General features: G+C 46.0%; 1 long non-coding RNA gene across 1 annotated transcript; it reads left to right on the top strand.

The window, feature by feature from the left end:
- Nucleotides 1-1967: 1967 nt before the first annotated feature.
- On the top strand, nucleotides 1968-7607 carry LOC138352615 (uncharacterized). Its single transcript, XR_011222840.1, has 4 exons — nucleotides 1968-2044; nucleotides 5779-5820; nucleotides 5901-5984; nucleotides 6065-7607. It is a non-coding gene; the product is annotated as an uncharacterized lncRNA (long non-coding RNA).
- The last annotated feature ends 16021 nt before the right edge of the window (nucleotides 7608-23628 follow it).

Consider the following 23628-nt stretch of genomic DNA (forward strand, 5'->3'; position numbering starts at 1 on the left):
TCTCTATGCTCTTCGTCTCCTGCTTTCTCGTTTTCAATCTTCCATTATAGTTGTCGCTGACTCTCGAAATGCCCTCTTGGCTCTCAGGTCCTTTAATCTGTTCCATCTAGTAGTTGTCGAGATTCAGCATTGGCTGTTACTTATTTCCAGTAAATTTAAGTTAATTGAGTTTTGCTGGGTTCCCAGCCATATTGGCGTCTCTTTAAATAAGTGTGCGGATGCTGCCGCTAGGGTAGCTGTCTGCTCTTGTCCCATCTCCCGTAAAGTTATTCCTTATTCCGACTTTTATCCAACTATTCATTCCTCCATCCTTACCCGTTGGCAGGATTGTTGGTCTTCTGTTACTGGTAACAAACCGCGTACTCTTAAGAGTAGTGTCCTCATGCTCGTCCTCCTTCCACCGTAACCGGCGATGGAAACGGCTCTGGCGAGGTTGCGTATTGGCCATACACGCTAAACAAACGGTCACTTAATGGAGCGCCGCACAACTCCTTATTGTCCTAATTGCATTGTCCCTCTTACGGTCGTGCATATCCTTGTTGAATATAATGACTTTCGGGACGAGCGTGTGTCTCGTTTTCCGACCATCCCTCGCGGTTGCTTGTCCCTCGATAGCATTCTTGGGGAATCGGATACTTTTGATATCGTTCGCCTTATGCGTTTCAGTTCTCATATTTGCATCCTTGGTGATATTTAGAGCCCTCTGATTATTCCGCACATTTGATCGTGCTACATAGCCTACCCGGTTTGGTGCCTTCTTTTGATAATTACTTACTTACTTTTATAGGAAGAGTGGAAAATTACCACGAAGGCCAGAGGGATGGAGTTTGGACACCATATGGTATCTCCAGGTGGTGTCATTCGCCTTTTCCAGGTCAAAAATGAAAGCAACAAAGGAGGTATTCGCAGCAAAGGCAGTAGAAATATTGACCTCGAAGTACACCAAGACATCAGTCGTGCTGCGACACTTGTGAAAGCCAAATTAAGAAGGCGAGAGTATTTGATAGCATTCTAAGAACCACATCAAACGGTCATGGACTACACGTTTAAAACGTTTGCAGATGCAACGCATTGGAGCAATGGGGCTGAAGTCCTAATGGAATGTTCCAAGAGAACCTGGTTTCCGAATAGGAAGAACAACCTCAAGCAAGTCCTCAGGGACTGACGACGACTTCCAGATATGTCTATAAATATTCAGTAATTGATGAAAAGTGCATAGAGGAAGATAGAGAAGCATCCCAAAAGTAATGTCATCTGAGTCCGCTGCAGTAGAACTGCAGAGGGCCAGGGCAGACTGGAGTTTCGGAAGAGAAAAAAGGTCATTATAGGCGGAGCTGCAGATATGTGTGAAAATTGAAGGGACAAGATTCAAGAAGGGGCTTAGGAGTAAGATAAGAGGGAGGAAGATGAGAACCGGAGGAAATAGTCGAAATGTGTGAACCCAGTTCGCATATAACTAATATTGGAGACAAGTAGGCGTACGGTTGTAAATATAGGCTTTGAGGCCTACAATGCGCTTTCTCAATATGTGAGAGTAGACCTAGTGTGTTGAGTATATGAATTTAAAGCCACGGTGTTATTTCTCAATATGTGAGTGTAGGCCATGAGTAGCATCTATATACATTTTGGGCTACGGTGTTTCAATTACTCATAATCAAATAATCTAAGACTAAAGAATATTTTTTAAGCAAAACTAATATTTTTCCTTATAATTAGTAACGCGATAGAAAGGCTGCAAATAAAATTAATATTTTAACATAATTATAAAATAGAAACGCAAAGATTTATTGGAAATGATCACAATAAATCAATATTGAAGCTCCGTGAGTCTTCACACCATATTGTTCCACTGGGAGCGTAGCTGACGGTTCAGTCAATAGATGGCGCTGTTATGGTGGTCGTAGCAGCTTTTGTGGGGAACTTTCTACCTTTCCTCTAAAGTGTTTGGTGTTTAGTCAACGAGGTGCCCAGCCCGCCTTCAACCTTCAGTCAGTTCACTGTTGTCTGTGTGGTACCTTCTGTCCTGCTTTAAGTGTTGTAAAAGGTTAGTCTCGAGTTTATTGTAAATTTTAACTTATTTAAGGATATCGTTGTGTGTTTACTGTAAAAAAAAAAAAAAATCGGGGATTGATAGTTTAACATGCATTGATTCTATTCTTTATTAGTAATATTTTAATGATGTAGTTGCCATGAATAATTTATAGTTAATAGTATTTAATTGGGTCTACAGTTCTTGTAGTACAAATTTACCATGATTAAAATGGTAATGAATTTTTCAAATTTTTATTGTCTTGAACAATGAGTCTGACAACTAGTAGTCAGGCGTAATCCTAGCAAGCTAATTTGACCATTAGTAACATGGTTTTTCTTCAAAATCCTGAAACTATCTCTACGTGAATTCTCCCCAAAATGTAGTAATATAGATTTAAAATGGATGTAGCGTAGTTTACTTTATAAGTATAATAAAACTTAAATGATAAAGCCCTACTCGATTGCAGACTAAATTTATATAAATGAAAATGTTAAGTTTGTTCAAAACCGCTAATCTCCAAAAGTTCTAAAGATTGCTTTGAAATTTTCAGTTGCATTTGCATCGAGCCAGGTTTTATAGAAATTCTATAGACGTCACTTCTGTTGGGATAAAAAAAAACATGCTTTTTCTGAAACCATGTTTTTCATTCGAAGGAAATCCTCGAAACCTCATTACCGATTGCTTTGAAACTTTCACAGAACGTTGCATTTGAGTATGTACGTATTTTTATGTACCTACTATAAAAATGCCACCCCAGTGACTGGTAAACGTGCGTTTTAAAAAAACTGCGTTTTCTGTTGCACATAACATTCACTCTATACTAAATGTCGAGTATTCAACTTCAATGTTTCCGATGCCATTGATAAATTTTATTTTCATTAATTTAGATTAAATTTTATTCAATTATTTTCTGACAGTGTTGGAACTGATGAAACTTACCGTCAATTTCATAAGTATGGATGTCACGCCTGTGACGGGAAAAATTATTCTCTTAACAGTACCATCTGTTGGATGTACGAGCAACACGCTTGCTATTGTAAATGTTGCAATTCTATTTGTTTCTGATCACATTGATTGAAGCATCTGATTTTGATTTATTTTTGTTTTTACTTGGGTGAATTGCGTTGGAATTGACCTGTTAACAATACTGTTCAAATCGTGAGCAGAGTTTATTCTTAAATTGTTTAATTAAATTTAATTTTTTTAACTGTCTTTCTTATTTCGGTAATGAACATTAGATTACTTTGTTCCAAATTTTCTGATGGGAACATCATACCATTTACCAAGGCATCGGACGAGGGAGTGGGGATGATGAGGGAACAGAAGTGGTAGTGGGGAGGGTGAGGGAAAAAGGGAGGGGGTAATGGTGGGGTACGATGAAGAGTTTGGGACTGTGGGGAGGTAAAGTGGAGTGGGGAGGCCGTGGAGATGGGTGACGGGGCGAATGGTGGGTAGGACTGGGGGACAGAGGTTGCTGTGGCTCTGCAAAGCAGATGCATTGCTGAGCCACGGCAACGTTATTTGTTTAGAAATATTTACTATAATTGAAGGTGGCTTAATATAACCTCTGAGAACCTAGAAAGTCGCTTTAAATTTTTTTTTACAGCTTTTAATTGGCACCTTCTATTAACTAAAAGTTGCGTTCTTCGCCAGAATAATATCGATCGGTCATTGAACCTAAATGGTTTAATCCTGAGTATATGATATTGGACTTGAATATTTTGTAAATGCAATTTGAGTGACTAAACTGTACTAGAGCTGATGTTTTGCTCTTTAATATTTTTCAAACAATTGATTGATGAAATGCTTAAACATTTACACGGCTCTTGCGTTTAAATACCAAATATTTACTAGATAATATAAATTTCTGATGAAAAGGCCAAGCAGATTTAATAGAATATTCTAAAGACTAGTGTTTATAACGAACATGATCGGTTAACCAAACACGCTAGAAATTGGACAGTTGGTTCGTTCTGGACCAGTTTAAAGTAGATTGTGATAACGTCAACGTTAGATTTCAGTCCTTCGGATAAATATTTTTGCCAGCCTTTCTTCCCTTCTCTAATCCCTCTGCAAGAACTTTTCGTACTTTTTTTTTTCTCTACTTCCCCTGGCCCACATTGTGACAGACCTCGGTTCCTTTGATGGCATTGTAAATTCTAACTAGAATAACCTTTCAGACTGTTTTTAGGGGACCCTTATCTCCATTCTTGACTATTGTTTTTTGTTTAAATCGCCACCTTCCTCGTAGATTATAGTTGGCCCTTGCCTCCATGAAATATAACGCATCTTCTTATCTTTCCAACAAAGGCGATTCTGTATGTCCTTGACCGTGTGGACTACCTCGTGAACAGCAAATGTCGTGCTCTGACTCGCACCTATACCACTTTGGATCGCCTTTAAACTTTCCTCAACCGCAAACTGAGATAGCTCTCTAGTCTTCGTCCACCTCACTTTGTTCTTGTAAAGTTTCATCTGACCTTCTCTTCAGTATTTCTATGGTCTACCCAAGCCTCATAAACCTCGTGCTCCTTTGTCCTATCATTTATTTTTAAAGGGGGGAGGGGGGGCCGTCGGCTATCCTCTGGCCTCCTGGTTAGCTGTAACTGATGCCTCATCTTGGCGCTTTCTCTTGCCCACCTTCGTCACTCGCTCAGAACTTCAGAGAAAGACTGCACCTGCAACCCTTCTATAAAATACAAAGTCCTGATGTAGCTAGTTGACTTTGATGTAATCTTTCCTTGGAAGGCGACCGAGGAACTTCCTCGCCCGCTTTCTACTAAAGTTTTCTTAATCGGATGCATTGTTGACTAACGCCTTCTCTTTAAAATGTAAATGCTAATCTCAAACTTCAATGTCGCTTTGGGTTTCCCCTTTCACCCTGTTATTGCCAATCTCAACATGGAATGTTTCGAAACTATTCTTCCCTTTATTGATACTCGTCCCTCTCTGGCTTCGCTATGTTGATATCGTTCCTTTATGGCCTCATGACCTTAACCTTTTAATGGCCTTTCCTTTTATATTAACAATCTGACTCCTTCCATTTCAAAATAGAGTAGGAATCTAATTCCCTCCTTTTTCCTCGTGTTCATAACTGTCCATATTCCTGCCTCTATACATGGGTTTGCAAAGACCGCATGTATGTTGTCTTTTCCTACAATCCTCCTATTCCCATTTTCCTCGGTGCTCTACGCATCGGCAACTATTTTTCATACCCATTCTTCTATTGCACCCAATTTTACACCCAGCCTTCCGTACCTTTTTCCTTGTTATAGTTTTCCTCTAGAATTTAGGCGTCCTCCCCTCTTGCCTTGATCAATGACCATGCCTCCCTCATCTTGTAAAGGCCTGATAATGGTCCAGGACTGACAAACTACGAGTCTCCTAAATTTCTAGTTGTTTGGTTAACACTAAAGCCACGATATTGTACCTTTTGAACTGAACATGATCTGATTTCTAGGCACATGCAAATCCTTCCCTTAACACTCTTCTGGCTAGGCTCATACCCCCCCCCCCCCCCACCCCCTTCAAACTCCTGACGACCTTCCCAACAACCTTTAATATATTGACTATTTTTAAAAATCCTATTTACATAAAATTTCATACTAATGGTGTCAAAACTTTTTCTTGCATTCGTTGTCTAAACATGACTTACCTCTAGTGTGCTAAAGTTTTGAGAAAATCTGATGGCTTTGATCATAGTGGCTAATATTGCATCTGGCATCTAATTACAATCTTCGGTACAGATGATGGCACTTGCTCTACTCTTCCTTGGTTATATCGCCCAGGTAATTAACATTTTGCTCTGTACTCTTGGACATAATAAGCAAAATATTTCAAAAGGGACTAAAATATTGCTTCCCAATAGATCCAGGGTCAGGCGTACCAACCTTACGGCACCCATGCGCCCCTGCCAGTCGTCACCCCCACAACCTCCACCGTCACCACTGAGGTTGGTAACACTGGCTTTACCTTTCTTAACCAACATGTTATTAATACTTTAACATTTGTTAATGGTGTATAATATTCGAGACTACCCTGACCCACACTCTGCGGGAGACTACAACCTCTGACGTCTGGGTTACTGAGCAGACGGCGATCACCCTGACTGTCACCCAGACAGTCATCCAGACAACCACCCAATGGGAGTTTGTTCCTGTTACGGACCCGGATCCAGCGTCCGAGCACGGAGCAGTGACGACCGCGCCATCTGTGGGTCGGCTCCCGAATCCCCCTCCAAACGGACGACGACACCTGGTGAGGACGACGTGTACCGGCCACAAGGGCCAGTTTCCAGTCCTGTTAAACTCGCAACACCACCGCTGCTGACCTCTGGTGAGGTGGTGCTCAGACGACAGCGCCATCTATGGAGTAGATATGTCGGGCGTTTGTGTCTGAGCCTGTAAGTGAGGTGCTTTAGTGTCCCTGTTATTGATGACGTGTCTGCTTACAGAGTCGACCTGGGACTGCTGTGATGGATGTTGAGTCAGTCTACCCAAGGCAGCCGTCCCCATACCTTGTGTTTTGCTGCAGCAGCTGTGAGTCGTCTCCCGGAGGAACACTGTGGTGTTACCCTGCCTGTGAAGCGGCAGTGAAGGATTGTCGTTCCCGGGACCGACTGCTGGAGACGACTAACCACTGGGGTATTGTAGACAGGAGAGTGATCTGTGGTATCACACGAGGCTCCTGACTAGGGCGCTACCCTAGTATCGCTCGTGGAGTGGCCTGACCAGCGTTGCTGATCCAGAACCTGCCAGCTATGTTGCTGGACTTGTGGTTGACGGCCTCCACGGCGGTGCCCCCAGTGGACCTGTGTTTTGGCTGGCCTGTGGCCGGGGTTGACTCGGCTTCTCAAAGGATTCGTTGTGAGGCCACGAAAGAACCGAGAGCTTGGATCCAGAGTCTTCAGGAGAAGAAGTTTGTGTAAATAATTCCATTGTACAGTGTTAATACCCCTTCCCCCCGTGTAATCTTTTTAATATTATTTATTGGTGATGGAAATAATTATAGTATTAAGTTCTTGACTTTATTTCCCTTCCCCTTTAAGTTACTTGCATCACGGATCTCATCCCTTGAAAGCCACTACTGGCTTGGGGCCGGATACCCTTCCTCATAACATCAGAGTACGAACCTAGTTGCGACCCGAGAGGGCCGTAACAGTTCCCCAGCAGCCACAGACGGTGACCTCTGTGATAAGGGTCACCTCCACACCAGTGGTGTTGGTGACGGCTACGGTGGGGGTCTACCCAGTGAGCACACTGGTCTCTATCTACAGTCAGTTCGTCACCACAACATATACTGTTAAATACTGGCAGACCATCACCCACATGGCTGTCACTCGCGAGATAACTATGTAGTCTTTAACTTGTGACAGTGTGCGATACCTTTATTACACAAACGTCAATAATGTATGCATTTGCAGATCCAGACGGTCCCTGTGGTATCTACCCAAGAACTAGTGCAGGATATAGTAACTACTATCACCCAAATTGTAACTACTACGGTTACTTCCACCACCGCCAGATACTATGCTTAATTTATTGTATTTGCTGAAATAAAAGTATGTTATAAACCATCAGGTTTTTTTACTTTACAAAAGTTTATGCACCAACTTTAACTTAAATTACATTATACTGAGGAATTTAAGTTACTACAGAACACTTAGGGTTATTTGGTCTATACTTGTGCGATCACTTTAAACGGTGGACAAACTTGTGTGTGTGTATATATATATATATATATATAAATATATACATACACACATACACACAAGGGCTGTGACTACTTCAAAAGATGCTTTCTCGTGGCTGAAGGTGTAATGACCAAACACCATATCGGAGCATTTGGAAACTACGAAATTCTGGTCTCGTCTGTACCATTATCAGGACGTACTATTTTAAGTACTCCCAGAACACAATGATGTAGAATAGTGCTCTTACACCTGGGTAATCAATCCCCCTTACAGTGGCAGAGATTAACTCAAGGGTGGACAACTGGGGGGGGGAAGAGCTTCACCTGCACATATTTGAATAATAAGTCTTTCATTTCTTACAATACCTAACTGATTGCACATTTACCTATTGTAATATCAATTAAAGGTACTAAAAGATAGATGGCAATCCTGAGCCTGCAAAACCTGTTGCAGTTAGTACAGTAGTAGATACAACAAAAGACGTTTTAAATAGTTGCATCACTGCACCCAAGAGGAAAGAGGCTAACAAAAAAAATTAATCGCATAAAAAGCGACGAAAACGATGGCATGATGAAAATAGTATTTGGATTCATCCGGCTAGTACATGAAGCCTCGAAACCCTTTACACCAGCAAAGTGCTTATTTTGTAATGCCACGTTGTGATGAAAATGGTGTTACACTATAAATGCCGTGAAAGTTTTGAAGTAACTATAACGTAAATCTATATATATTATATATACAATAGTTATGTATATATATATATACATATCTAACCAAAACACGTCAAAATAATGTTTTGGGGCAGTTTTGGAAACATACTGTTGCTTAAAGTAACCTTTAATTAGTAATGCCATCTGTCGTCCCTGGAAACGCAAACCGAAACTGTCTATATTTTCCGCTTGTTACAACTTGAAATAAAGTTGTTACATCTTGGCTTAACGTGTTTGACGTATGAGAACGTTGTTACAACTTGTTATATTGGTTGTTATAACTGGTTGTGTTAAAACTTGTTCGAACGTTGTACCAACGTTGAGTTTCGGTGTGTTTGGCGGGATGAAAGCACTTAATCTTGCTTCTCTAAAGATGAAAACACGTCTTGAGAAAAAAAAGCCATTCACTAAACTTGAAAATGTTGTACTGTCGTGTCTTGTAGCAGCTGACATATATGGAGGGAAAGATGCAGTGAAGTGGATTCTGGTACTACAAAAAGTCGTCGATCTGTGATGTTAGCAGATGACCTGAAGGAACAGTTTGTTAAAAATTTGTCTAGCCACTTCGTTTGGCATTAGACTGGATGAAACCAGACGTAGAAGAAGCACTGATTGTTTACTGTCTGTTTCCAGACTTGGAAGAGAGAACCATTGCTGAACATTATTTGTGCTGCCTTTAACTGGGCATAGAAAAGGCACACATTATATAGAAACTTAACGATTTCATTATTAAAGAGGGCATTGACTGGTCAAAATGCAATTCGGTTACTACTGATGGTGCAAAAGCTATGGTCGGTGCAATCAATGGCATAGTAAAGAAAATCCAAGCGGTCTCGCCAAATTGTATCGCGATTCATTGCTTGATTCGCAGGGACGCGTTAGTGGCAAAACTGAATGAAGCTAGAAATGCTTGGGAGAAAATGGGCTTTGAGCTACTTGACGGCCCCTCTCCCTGTTCAGCTCGTTGTTGCCGTTAGGGGGGCTTGGTGGGCGGCTGCCGGAGTGTGATGCTCCTTGGGACAGAACCTTTGTCCTTTTGTAGCCTTGTGCAACTGCTGCTGTCCTCTCTAATAGTGGCTGAACGACTTCTCCTTTTCCTTCTGTAAATTTTTCTTCGACTATCTGCTTGTCGTTTCCTGCCAACCATTTGCTTGTTTTGGTTATTCCTTTGGACTACTTCTGTTTTGAAGAAGTCTCCTCCTAGTTTGAAGAGTATGCCTCCTCAAGCCTGGGTGCTTGAGGAGGCATACTCTTGCACCTGTAGAACTGTAGTACCCAACGTCTCGAGCGAGGGGAACCTTTCATTGTCAACCCCCTCCCCGCTCAGCTCGTTGTTGCCGTGTGGGGGCTTAGTGGGCGGCTGCCGGAGTGTGATGCTCCTTGGGACAGTCCTCTGTCCTGTTCTAGCCTTGTGCTCCTGCTGCCGTCCTCTCCAATTCTGCTGGGCCCCTTTTCCTTTTCCGTCTGTTTCGTTTTTCTCCCCCCTTTTCTCCTATCTGCTTGCCGTTTCCTGCCGACCTTTTGCTTGTTCTGTTTCTTCCCTTGGACTTCTATTTTGACACCTGGGTGCTTGAGGAGGCATACTCTTGCACCCGTAGAACTGTAGTACCCGACGTCGAGAGCGAGGGAAACCTTTTATTGTCAATCCCCCTTTCGTCACTGAACCCGATCTCGACGGATTGTCGGTTTCTTAAGGTGGCGTTTGTGGGGCGTGTACTCACGACGCACCCCTAGGAGGCCCCGGCAAGATCGGCGATAGCTTCTTGTTGGGTGTCCTGCCTCTAATTGTGGCTCCATGGTGGGTGTGGGGGCACATTCGTGAATGAATTTTTCTTTTCGTAATGATGATGACCCTTGTTTCGGCTGTTTCTGGTTTACCTTCTCAGGCTCGTGGGGTGGGCAACCAAACCCCCGAGTCAGTCCGTTGTTGGAAGACCGGGCTCTGTAGCCTCCGCTGCATTGGGCCCCGACCTTACTCCTCCTTTGGCCTCTCTGACTCCTTCCCCTGGCTCCCCTCCCTCCTCTGTGGTTGGGTCGAGCCCCAAGCCCCCAGTGGTGACTACCTCGTCCTCTGGCGCGGCTCCTTCTCTAGTTGTAACTACTGCGCCTTTTAACCCCTCTCTCTCTGGGGGTTCTCACCGCCGTCCTCGTCACGGCCGCCCTCGCTCGATTCCTTCCAGTTCTGCTACGTATCAAGCCTTGTTTGGTCCCGCTTCGTGGGCCAAATATTTTAATCTCCTCCCTCTTGATTCTGTGCCTCCTGACGATTTCTCCCTCCATCGACATCTCATTGATTCCGTGGATGCCTCCATTACTTTCAACCCCACTCGTCTCGGTACACGTGTCGTTGCTGCTCCTTCTCAGGATGCTGCTTCCCGCTTGGCTGCCTTATCCTGCCTTGGCGAGACCCCTGTTCGGGTCTCGAAGAACGCTCAGTTGAATGCCAGTGTTGGCACTATTCTGCTCCCGCCCCATGTTGCGACCGGTGTTCGGGACCTGCGCGACTGCCACGACGATATTCGACATATCCTTGCTGCCCAGGGCCATTCTATTCTCCTGGTGGACACGTTTACTCGTCCCCCTCGTGGTAGTCGTCGTCAACCCCTCCGGGTTGTGAAGATTACCTTTGATGGTAAGACCCTTCCACCCTATGTCATTCTTGCTGGTGCCAGGTGCTCTGTCCAGGAGTACATTCCTTCTCCTCGGCTCTGCAACAAGTGCTGGAGGTTTGGGCATGGTGCCCTCCGCTGCTCTGGGACTGTCTCTCTCTGTCCTTTGTGTGGTGGCGAAGGTCACTCTAAGTCGGAGTGCACTTCTCCCCAGGCTCGTTGCCTCAACTGTGGTGAGGCCCACCCTACCTTCTCCCGTGCGTGTGTCCATTACAAGCTTGAGGCAGCCGTCCTCAACTTGAAGCACCGGGAGCGTTTATCTTTTCCTGAGGCGAGACGCCAGGTTCGCCGGCTCCCGCCTTATGCTAATATCTCTTATGCTCGCGTGTTGCGCTCTTCCTCTCCTCGTCCTTCCCGGCTTCCTCAGACTCACAACGTTTCCGGGCCTTGGACCTTGATACGCCCACTGCCCCCTCCTCTGTTCCTTTGGGTTCTCTCCCGAAGCATCCACCTCCTGGTCCTCTGTCTGGGGTTCCCCTTCTTTCTACCCGGTCTGTCGTGTCTCCTGTGTCTTCTTCCTCGTCTCCCTCCGTTCCTCCTTCCCGTCCTTCCCCTCTGTCTCTTGGCTCTCCCCGCCGCCTGTCGGTGCGGGCTGATGTCCATCGCTCTCCAAACGGCCGTCATGTGTGCTCTCGTTCAGCTTCTCCTGTTGAGACGCTAGAATCCGTTGCCCAGTACGTGGTTGCTGGGACACCTGTCTCTTTAAGTCAGAAGCGTAAACCTGGTTCCTCTCCTTCCTCCTCCCCGGCGGGTAAGAAGGTTTCGCTTTCTTCCTCGGCCCCTACTTCTGCCTCTCTCGCTCCTTCCCCTCCCATTTCGGTGGTTGCGCCCCCTGTTCCTGCTTTGGAGGTTTCTTTAGCCCCCGCTTCCCTCTCGGTTGCTGCCCTTGCTGAGGTACGCTCCCCTCTTTCTACCCCTCTTCCTGCTGCTGTCCTTGACTGCTCCTCTCCGTTGTCTCCTCTTCCTCCGGACCCCGCCCGCCCACCTCTGATCTGTTCTCCCGTTTCCTTCCCTCCGTCTTTGCTCAGTTTACCCATGCCCCCTAACCCTGACTTTGCTGACCCTGATCCCGACCCTGATATTCTTTAACGTGCTCTGTTGCTCTTTCGCCTTTGTTTCTTCCTTGTTCTCTGTTTTTGTCCTCTCTCTTCTCGTCGTTGTCCATTCTTCAATGGAACGTTCGAGGTTATTACGCCAATTTCCTCGCACTTCTGATTTCGCGGTTTTCGCCCCTTTGTGTCTGCCTCCAGGAGCCGATGCTTGGTGCTCGTCCTGGTCGTTTTCGTGGCTATTCCTTTCTCTCCTCCCCCTCAGCCGTTGCTGGGGTTTCTAATTCTTCTGCTCTTTTGATTCGTGCTGATGTTCCCTTTGTTCCTTTACTTTTTCCTTCGCCTCTCCATTGTTCTGCTGCTCGTATCTTTGTGGGGAAATGGTACACAGTTTGTTCCATTTATCTCCCCCTGAGTGTCCCGCTTTCTCTTCCTGATTTGAAACACCTCCTAGACTCCTTGCCGGAGCCTGTGCTCCTGCTGGGTGACTTCAATTGTCGTCATTCTCTTTGGGGTGACGTTCTGGCGAATACCCGGGGTCGCCTTCTTGAGCCGTTTCTCCTCTCTTCTTCACTGTCTCTTCTGAATTCTGGTGAGCCCACTCATTTGGACTCTCGGACTCGCACCCTTTCCTGTCTTGATCTTTCTCTCTGCTCTTCTTTTCTTTACTTAGATTTCACGTGGCAGGTTGTTGATGACCTCCATGGAAGTGATCATTTCCCCATCCTTGTTTCCTTTTTCTCTTTTCGCCCTTCCCTCTCTTTCCCTAGGTGGCAGTTTGCTAAGGCGGACTGGATCCTATTTACCCTCAGTGCTACTCTCTCTGACCTCTCCCTTCTGCCTCTCTCTCGCGCTCTCCTCCTTTTTCATGACACTGTCTTCAACGCTGCGCTCCGCTCTATCCCTCGCTCTTCCTCTCCGGGTCCACGGAAGTGCGTTCCCTGGTAGAATGCGGACTGTGCTCGGGCTGTCTGCGGTAAGCGTGCAGCCTGGAAGAGGCACCGCCGTAGGCAGACGACCGATTCTTTTCTTTTCTTTCGGAAAGCGAGTGCGGAGGCCCGTAGGGCCATCCGTACGGCTAAACGTGAATGTTGGGCATCTTATGTCTCAACAATTACGTCAGAAACTCCTCTGGCCCAGATCTGGAAATTATCCGCAAGATAGCGGGTAAATTCGTTCCCGATGTTTCACCGGTCCTTCACCTCCATGATACTCTTGTGGCAGACCCGTTGCAGGTCGCTTCCGTACTGGGTTCCCACTTTTCTTCTGTTAGCTCTGGTCTTCATCTTCCCCAATCTTTTCTTCTTCGTAAACCTGTCCTTGAGTCTCGTCCTTTAGATTTCTGCACTCGTCTTCAACTTCCCTATAATGATCCCTTCTCTCTCTCTGAACTTCGTTCTGCCCTGGCCCTCTGCGGTTCTACGGAGGCGGGCTCCGATGGTATTCATTATGAGATGCTTCGCCATCTCCCTCCGTGCACGTCTCAGTATTTACTGAGTCAGTATAATCGGATCTGGGAGTCGTCGTCAGTCCCTGAGGACTGGCTCGATGCCGTTGTCCTCCCTGATCGCAAACCGGGGTTTCTGGGTACTTCCCCTAAGGACTTTCGCCCTATTGCTCTCACAAGTTGTGTCGGCAAACTCTTTGAACGTATAGTTAACGTTCGTCTGATGTGTTTCCTGGAACACCATTACCTCCTCTCCCCTTCTCAATTTGGTTTCCGCAAGTGCCGCTGCACGACAGATGTCCTGGTGAACTTGGAGGTCTATATTCGTACTGCTTTTGCTGCGAAGACCTCCGTTGTTGCCGTCCTTTTTGACCTGGAAAAGGCTTACAACACCACTTGGCGATATCATATTCTATCTCAACTTCATTCTTTTGGCCTTCGTGGTCATCTCCCTCTCTTTCTCCGCAGCTTCCTCTCCCGTCGTTCCTTTCGGGTGCGCTTTGGTACCGCGCTCTCTGCCTCTTTTCAGCAATACGAAGGTGTGCCCCAGGGTAGTGTTCTGAGCACTACTCTTTTTCTGGTTGCCCTCAATGGTCTTCTTTCCTCTCTTCCTTCTGGTGTCTTCTCCGCTCTCTATGTCGATGATCTTACCCTTTGCTGTCAGGGTGATGATTTGCCTCTCCTTCAGCGCCGGCTTCAACTTGCAATTGATGCCGTGTCGTCTTGGGCCCCCGATCATGGCTTCAAGTTCTCTACTTCTAAGACTTGTGCCATGACTTTTACGCGGAAACGGGTTGTTCTTCGTCCCTCTTTGTCACTTTATGGTCATCCCCTTGAATACAAAGATTCCGCGAAGCTTTTGGGGTTATTCCTTGACACTCGTTTGTCTTGGTCTCCCCATGTCTCTTACCTCCGTGTTGAGTGCTCTAAGGCCCTTACCCTCCTTCGGGTCTTGTCCCATACTTCTTGGGGGCAGATAGGCGCACTCTCCTTGCTTTACATTCCTCTCTTGTCCTGTCTAAGCTCGATTATGGTTGCCCTGTTTACTCGTCTGCTTCTCCTTCTACTCTTCGCCGTCTTGATATTTTGCACCATACTGGGTTGCGCCTCAGTTCTGGTGCCTTTCGTTCGACTCCCATCCTTAGCTTGTATGTTGACACTGGCTTCGTGTCTCTCCTGGACCGCCGTGATCGCTACTGTCTTCGCTATCTTGCGCGGTCCTTACAACATCCTTCCTCTCGCCTCTGTCGTGCTTTAACTTTTACCCCTCCTGCGGTTCCTGTTCCTCTTCACCACCTCCCTCTTTCTGTCCGGTTATCTCGCCTCCAGGATTCTCTTTCCGTTCGTATTTCTAATGTTTCTCCTCGTGTTGTTCCTTCTTTGCCCCCGTGGAGAGTCCCTCTTCCGCGGTTTTGTACTTCCTTGACCCGTATCATTAAAGCTTTTACCCCTCCTACGGTTCTAAAACGCCTTTTCCTTGAGCACTTTTCTTCTCACTCCCGCTCCGTTTCCGTCTTCACCTATGGGTCTAAGTCAGCGGACGGTGTTGGCTACTCTGTTGTTTTTCCTGATCGCACTTATATGTGTCGCTTACCTCCGGAGACTAGCATCTTTACAGCGGAACTTTATGCTATTCTCTATGCTCTTCGTCTCCTGCCTTCTCGTTGTCAGTCTTCCTTTGTAGTTGTTGTTAACTCTCGTAGTGCCCTGATGGCTCTCGGGTCCTTTAATCCGGTTCATCCAGTAGTTGTCGAGATCCAGCATTGGCTGTTTCTTGTTCACAGTAAATTTAAGTCGGTTGAGTTTTGTTGGGTTCCCAGGCATATTGATGTGTCTTTAAATGAGCGTGCGGATGCTGCCGCCAAGGAAGCTATCCGCTCTTTTCCTATCTCTCGTAAAGGCATTCCGTATTCCGACTTTTGCCCGGTTATCCATTCCTCAGTCCTTACCCGTTGGCAGGCTTCTTGGTTGTCTGTTACTGGTAACAAGCTACGTACTCTTAAATGTTGTGTTTCCTCGTGGCCGTCCTCCTTCCACCATAACCGGCGGTGGGAAACAGCTCTGGCGAGGTTGCGTATTGGCCATACTCGCTTAACCCATGGTCACTTGATGGAGCACCGCCCTGCTCCTTATTGTCCTAGTTGCATTGTCCCTCTTACGGTCGTGCATGTCCTTCTTGAATGTCCTGACTTCCAGGACGAGCGTGTGTCTTCCTTTCCGACCGTCCCTCGCGGTCACCTGTCCCTCAATAGAATTCTTGGTGACTCGGATACTTTTGATATCGTTCGCCTTATGCGTTTTTGTTCTCGTATTGGCATCCTTGGTGATATTTAGCGCCCTCTGATTATTTTGCGCATTTGATGGTGCTACATAGCCTTCCCGGTTTGGTGCCTTCTTTTGAATATTACTTACTTACTTTCATTGTCAATCTCCCTTTCGTCACTAAACCCGATCTCGACGGCCTGACGGTTCTTAAGGTGGCGTTTGTGGGGCGTATACGACGCACCCCTAAGGGGCCCTGGCATGATCGGCGATAGCTTCCTGTTGGGTGTCCTGCCTCTAATTGCGGCTCCATGGTGGGTATGGGGGCACATTCGGGGATGAAATTCTCTCTTCGTATTTGTTGTTGAATATTTCTCTTGTACCCTCTCAGGCTCGTGGGGTGGGCGACCAAGCCCCCGAGTCGGACTCGGGGGCTTGGTCGGGACCCAACGCAGCGGGGGCTGCGTTGGGTCCCGACCTTGCTCCTCCTTTGACCCCTCCTAACTTCTTCCCTCAGCTCCCCTCCCTCCTCTGTAGCTGGGTCGAGCCTCAAGCTCCCAGTGGTGACCACTTCGTCCCCTGGCACAGCTAAGTCTCATTGTGACTACTGCATAATTTTTTCAGGCCTTGTTTGGTTCCGCTTTATGGCCCAAATACTTTGATCTCCTTTCTCTTCTCGTCGATGTCTATTCTTCAATGGAACGTTTGGGGTTATTACGCCAATTTCCTTGAACTCCAACTTCTGATTTTGCGCTTTTCTCCCCTTTGTATCTGTCTCCAGGAGCCGATACTTAGTGCTCATCCTGAATATTTTCGTGGCTATTCCTCTCTCTCCCCCCCCTAGCTGTTGTTGGGGCTCCTAACTCTTCTGCTCTCTTGATTGGCTCTGATGTTCCCTTTGTCCCCGTACTTTTTTCTTCGCCTCTCCATTGTTCCGCTGCTTGTATCATTGTGTGGAAATGGTACACCGTTTGTTCCATTTATCTCCCCCCTAGTATCCTGCTTTCTCTTCCTGATCTGAAACACCTGCTGTACTCCTTGCCGGAGCCTGTGCTCCTGCAGGGTGATTTCAATTGTCGTCATTCCCTTTGGGGTGATGCTCTGACGAACACCAGAGGTCGCTTTCTTGAGCCGTTTATCATCTTTTCTTCCCTGTCTCTTCTGAATTCTGGTGAGCCCACGCATTTGGACTCCCGGAATAGCACCCTTTCCTGTTTTGATCTTTATCTTTGCTCGTCTTCTCTTTACTTAGATTTCACGTGGCAGGTTCTTGACCTCCATGGCAGTGACCATTTACCCATCCTTGCTTCCTTTTTCTCTTTTCACTCTCCCCTCTCCTTCCCTAGGTGGCAGTTTGCTAAAGCGAACTGGAACCTATTTACCCTCAGTGCTGCTCTCTCTGACCTCTCCCTCGCTCTCTCCTTCTTTTTCATGACACTGTTTTCGAAGCTGCCCTCCACTCTATTCCTCGATCTTCCTCTTGGGGTCCACAGAAGTGCGTTCCCTGGTGGAATGCTGACTGTGCTCGGGCTGTCCACTGTAAGCGTGCAGCCTGGAAGAGACACCGCCGTCGGCAGATGGCCGATTCTTTTATTTTCTTTCGGAAGGCAAGTACGGTGGCCTGTAGGGCCATTCATATGGCTAAACGTGAATGTTGGGCATCTTATGTCTCTACCTTTACGTCCGAAACTCCTCTGCCACAGATCTGGAAGCGTATCCGCAAGATAGCGGATAAGTTGGTTCCCGATGTTTCACCGGTCCTTCACCTGCGTGGTACTCATTTGGCGGACCCGTTGCAGGTCGCTTCCGAAATGGGTTCCCACTTTTCTTCTGATAGCTCTGGTCTTCATCTTCCCCAATCTCTCCTTCTTCGTAAACCTGTCCTTGAATCTCGTCTTTTAGATTTCTGCACTCGTCTTCGACTTCCCTATAACGATCCCTTCTCTCTCTCTGAACTTCGTTCTGCCCTGGCCCTCTGCAGTTTTACGGCGGCGGACTACGATGGCATTCAATATGAGATGCTTCGCCATCTCCCTCTGTGCACGTCTCAGTATTTACTGAGTCTGTATAATTGGATCTGGGATCGTCGTCAGTTCCTGAGGACTGGCTCGATGCCGTTGTCCTCCCTGTTCGCACACCAGGGTCTCTGGGAACATCCCCTAAGGACTTTTGCCCTATTGCCCTCACAAGTTTTGTCTGCAAACTCTTTGAACGTATGGTTAACGTTCGTCTGATGTAGTTCCTGGAACACCATCATCTCCTCTCCCCTTCTCAATTTACTGTGACATTTAGAGCAAGAGGTTCAGGGTTGGAAAAAAATGAAGGATGTGTCATCCGCAAATAAAATTGGTTTGAGGTGTTCAGAAACTTCCTCTCAAACACCTCAACTTCTTCTTCTTCAACACCAAATAACTTCTGTGGTTATTCTTTGACACTCGTTTGTCTTGGTCGCCACATATCTCTTACCTCCAAGTTAAATGCTCCAAGCGCCTTAACTTACATAAGGTCTTGTCCCATACTTACTGGGGAGCTGATAGTCACACGCTCCTCTCCTTACATTCCTCTCTCGTGCTGTCCAAATTCAATTATGGTTGTTTTTCTTACTCGTCTGACTCTCCCTCAAGTCTTTTTCATCTTCACGCTTTTCATCATATTGGGTTACACCTCAGGTCTAGTGACTTTCGTTCGACTCTAACTCAGAGCTTGAATGTTGAAACTAGCATCCTGTCTACAGGATCGCTGTGATCGCTACTGTCTTCGCTATTTAGCGCGGTCCCTGCAACACCCTCACTCTTGCTTATGTCGTTCTTTGACCATTACCCCTCCTGTGGGCCCTGTTTCCTTTCACCACCTTCCATTTCTGTACGACTGTCTCGCTTGCAAGGTTCTGTCTTTGTTCGTGTTACCAATATTTCTCCTCGTGTCATTCCATCCTTGCCCCCATGGAGGCACCCTCCACAGAGCAAAGGATGTCCCCATGGATGCCCCAAAACTCTTTCTGTGCTTTATAAAACCAGTATGACAAAAGCTTTTACTCCTCCAGTTGTGAAATGCATGTTCCTTGCTCACTTTTCTTCACACTTTAACTCCATTTCATTCTTCACAAATGGGTCTATGTCTTCCGATAGTGTAGGCTACTCCGTTATATTTCCTGACAAAACGTATATGTGTCACCTGCCCTAAGAAACTAGTATCTTCATGGCAGTACTTTATGAAATTTTGTATCTTCTCCGTCAACTGTTTTCTCATTGTCAATCTTTCTTTGTTGTTATAGTTGACTCTTGCAGTGCCTCGTGGCTCTGAAGTTCTTTAATCCTTTCCATCATGTGGTAGTCGAAATTTAATTTTGGCTGTTTCTTATGTAATGACCCCAGGTAGCCTGGAGGAAGGAGTTTATCTGATGAGTTATTCTGCATATCTGACCAGAAATTGGAAGGACAGAGAAAATATAATAAATGTCAGTGAGTGATTTAAGAATACAGGTAGAGGTTTGGTATCTTATCGATGTTAGTGGAAATAGGATTTCGTTATTTTGGTGACGTGACGTGATGCTAGCATGAGGTCGTAACGCCACTTGAGTTGCCGCAGTCGTCAGAGGTGGACGTGCGTTTCAGTGTCTTTGAAATATTGAAGAATACGGCTCTGGATGAAGTGTTTGAGAGCCAGTTACAGTGTATACCTAACCTAACCTCCCCACTTTGCCTCTTCCTCGCGCCCTTCTCCTATTTCATAACCGTCTTCGACACTGCCCTCCGCTCTATTCCTCACTCTCCCCTCGGGGCACGCGGAAGTGCATTCCCTGGTGGAATGCGGACTGTGCTCGGGCTGTCCACTGTATGCGTGTAGCCTGGAAGAAACACCGACGCCGGCAGACGGCTGATTCTTTTATTTTGTTTCGAAAAGCAAATGCGGTGGGGTGGCCTTTAGGACCATCTGTACAGCTAAACGTGAGAGTTGGTAATCTTGTTTCCACCATTACGTTAGATACTCCTTTGCCGCAGATCTGGAAGAAGATCCACAAGATTAAAGGTAAGTTCATTCCAGATGTGTTTGTCGGTGCTTTACGCCATCGTACTCCTGAAGTGGACCCAGTGAAGGTCGCAACCGAACTGGGCTCCCACTTTTCGAATGTTCTCTCTGGTTCTTATCTTCCTGAATCCTTCCTTCTTCGTAAGCTTGTTCTTGAATCTCATCCCTTAGATTTCTGCATTCCTCTCCGCCTTCCTTATAATCCCTTCTTTCTCTCTCTCTCTCTGAACTTCAGTCTGCCCTGGCCGTCTGCGGTTCTATGGCAGCGGGCTCTGATGACAATCATTATGAGGTGCTTCGCCATCTCCCTCCATGCACTTCTCGATATTTACTGAATCTGTATAACCAGGTCTGGGAGTCGTCGTCAGTCCCTGAGGACTGGCTCGATGACGTTGTACTCCCTATTCAGAATCCGGGGTCTCTCCAGACATCCCATAAGGACTTTCGCCCTATTGCTCTCATGAGTTGTGTCTGCAAACTCTTTGAACGTATGGTCAATGTTCGTCTGATGTGGTTCTTGGAACACTATCACCACTTATACCCTTCTCAATCTCGTTTTCGCAAGTGCCGCAGCACGACTCGTATCCTTGTGAACTTGGAGTTATATATTCGTACTGTTGACCTTGAGATACCATATTCTATCCCAATTTACAATGCGTACCACCTTGAGATACCATATTCTATCCCAATTTCGTTCTTTTGGCCTTCGTGGTAATCTCTCTCTCCCTTCCTCCAAAGCTTATTCTCTCGTCGTTCCTTTTAGAGAGAAGTTTAGTGTCTCTCTCTCTATCTCTTTTCGGCAATACGAAGGTGTACCCCATAGTAGTGTTCTGAGCACTACTCTTTTATCTGGTTGCCCTCAATGGTCTTCTTTCGTCCTCTCATTTTGGTTTCTTCACTGCTCCCTATGTCGATGATTTAACTCTTTGCTGTCGAGGTGATGATTCGCCTCTCCTTCAACGGCGGCTTCAATTTGCGATTGATGCCGTGTCGTCTTGGGCCACCACTTATTGCTTCAAGTTTTCTGCAACCAAGACTTGTGCTCTGACTTTTACTCGGAAGCATGTTTTTCTTCGTCCCTCTTTGTCGCTTTATGGTCATCCCCTTGCGTACAAAGATTCCACTAAGCTTTTGGGGTTAATGTTTGACACTCGTTTGTCTTGGTCGCCCCATATCTCTTACCTCCGAGTTGAATGCTCTAAGGCCCTTAACCTACTTTAGGTTTTGTCCCATACTTCCTGGGGAGCGGATTGGCCCACGCTCCTCTCTTTGCATTTCCCTCTCGTACTGTCTGAACTGGATTATAGCTAAATGAACAAATCCTCAAGGGCCGTGACGAGGATTCGAACCTACGTCCGAGAGCAGACGCTGCCTTAATCGACTGAGCTACGATATGGCAAAAGAATTGCAACCAAAAGTTCTACTGAACTTACTTTGATTCTGCAGCCTCTCCGAGACACAAACCAGGATTTTACAATATTCCCCCCATGCACTCGAGTTATGTCAATAGGTCGTTCTACCTCTTCGCCCTTACTTCATTACACACAGAAATCACAATAGCGTGATGCATCAAATGAACAAATCCACAAATAATATTTTTCTAATATTTTTCTTATGAAAAGATAAAGCTATTCGTTTAATTTTATATGAACTAATTTTTGTTTAATTTGAGTTAAAACTAACGTTGATATATGACCGAACCTAACCAACCCTACCTAACCTAACCTATCTTAATATAACCTAAACTAACATAACTAATTAAATAATTTATGTTCTTATTATAATATAATAATATATATATATATATATATATATATATATATGTAATACAGTATATATATATATATATATATATATATATATATATATATATATATATATATATATATATATATATATGTATATATACGCATACAGTGGACATACATATATATATATATATATATATATATATATATATATATATATATATATATATATATATATATACACATCGTCATCGAGACAGTCCTCAGGGACTGACGACGACTCCCAGACCTGGTTATACAGATTCAGTAAATATCGAGAAGTGCATGGAGGGAGATGGCGAAGCACCTCATAATGATTGTCATCAGAGCCCGCTGCCATATAACCGCAGACGGCTAGGGCAGACTGAAGTTCAGAGAGAGAGAGAAAGAAGGGATTATAGGAAAGGCGGAGAGGAATGCAGAAATCTAAGGGATGAGATTCATGAACAAGCTTACGAAGAAGGAAGGATTGAGGAAGATAAGAACCAGAGAGAATATTCGAAAAGTGGGAACCCAGTTCGGTTGCGACCTTCACTGGGTCCACTTCAGGAGTACGATGGCGTAAAGCACCGGGGAACACATCTGCAATAAACTTACCCGTAATCTTTGCCGCAGATCTGCGGCAAACGAGTATCTAACGTAATGGTGGAAACAAGATTTCCAACTCTCACGTTTAGCTGTACAGATGGTCCGAACGGCCACCCCACCGCATTTGCTTTTCGAAACAAAATAAAAGAATCAGCCGTCTGCCGGCGTCGGTGTTTCTTCCAGGCTACACACATACAATGGACAGCCCGAGCACAGTCCGCATTCCACCAGGGAATGCACTTCCACGTGCCCCGAGAGGGGTTATCTTGAGGTTATCTTGAGATGATTTCGGGGCTTTTTTTTTGTGTCCCCGCGGCCCGGTCCTCGACCAGGCCTCCACCCCCAGAAAGCAGCCCGTGACAGCTGACTAACACCCAGGTACCTATTTTACTGCTAGGTAACAGGGGCATAGGGTGAAAGAAACTCTGCCCATTGTTTCTCGCCGGCGCCTGGGATCGAACCCAGGACCAAAAGATCACAAGTCCAGCGTGCTGTCCGCTCGGCCGACCGGCTCCAACTCTCACGTTTAGAGAGAGAGGGAGAGTGAAGAATAGAGCGGAGGGCGTGTGGAAGACGGTTATGAAAAAGAAGAACGGCGCGAGGAAGAGGCTAAGTGGAGAGGTCGGAGAAGAGTAGCACGGAGGGTGAATAGGTTCCAGTCAGCCTTGGCAAACTGCCACCTAGGGAAGGAGAGGGGAGCGTGAAGAGAGAAAAAAGAAACGAGGATGGGGAAATGATCACTGTTATGGAGGTCATCAAGAGCATCGCCACGTGAAATCTAAGTAAATAGACGACGAGCAGAGAGAAAGTTCACGACAGAAAAGGGTGCGAGTTCGAGAGTCCACATATGTGGGCTCACCAGAATTCAGAAGAGATAGAGAAGAAAAGGGGACGAACGGTTTGAGAAGGCGGCGTTGGGTGTTTGTCAGAACATCACCCCAGAGGGTATGTCGACAGTTGAAATCACCCAACAGGAGCACCGGCTTTGGCAAGGAGTCCAGGATGTGCTTAAGATCAGGAAGGGAAAGCGGAACATTTGGGGGAGGATAAATGGAACAGACTGTATACCATTTATTCACAATGACACGGGCCGCCGAACAGTGGATAGGCGATGGAAAAAGTAGGGGGATGAAGGGAGAGGAGAATCAGGAGAGTAGTAGAGTTATGGGCCCCAGCTCTTGCAGGGGGGGGGGGTGGAGAAGGGCATAACCATAAAAGTGACCAGAACGAGCACCAAGCATTGGCTCCTGGTGACAAACACAAACTGGTGAAACCTGTGCAATCAGAAGTTAGAGTTCATGGAAGTTGGCATAAAATCCACGAAGATTCCATTGAACAACATACGTTATCAAAAACAGAATGG

The sequence above is a fragment of the Procambarus clarkii genome, chromosome 54, assembly GCF_040958095.1.
Source record: "Procambarus clarkii isolate CNS0578487 chromosome 54, FALCON_Pclarkii_2.0, whole genome shotgun sequence".
NCBI lineage: Eukaryota > Metazoa > Arthropoda > Malacostraca > Decapoda > Cambaridae > Procambarus > Procambarus clarkii.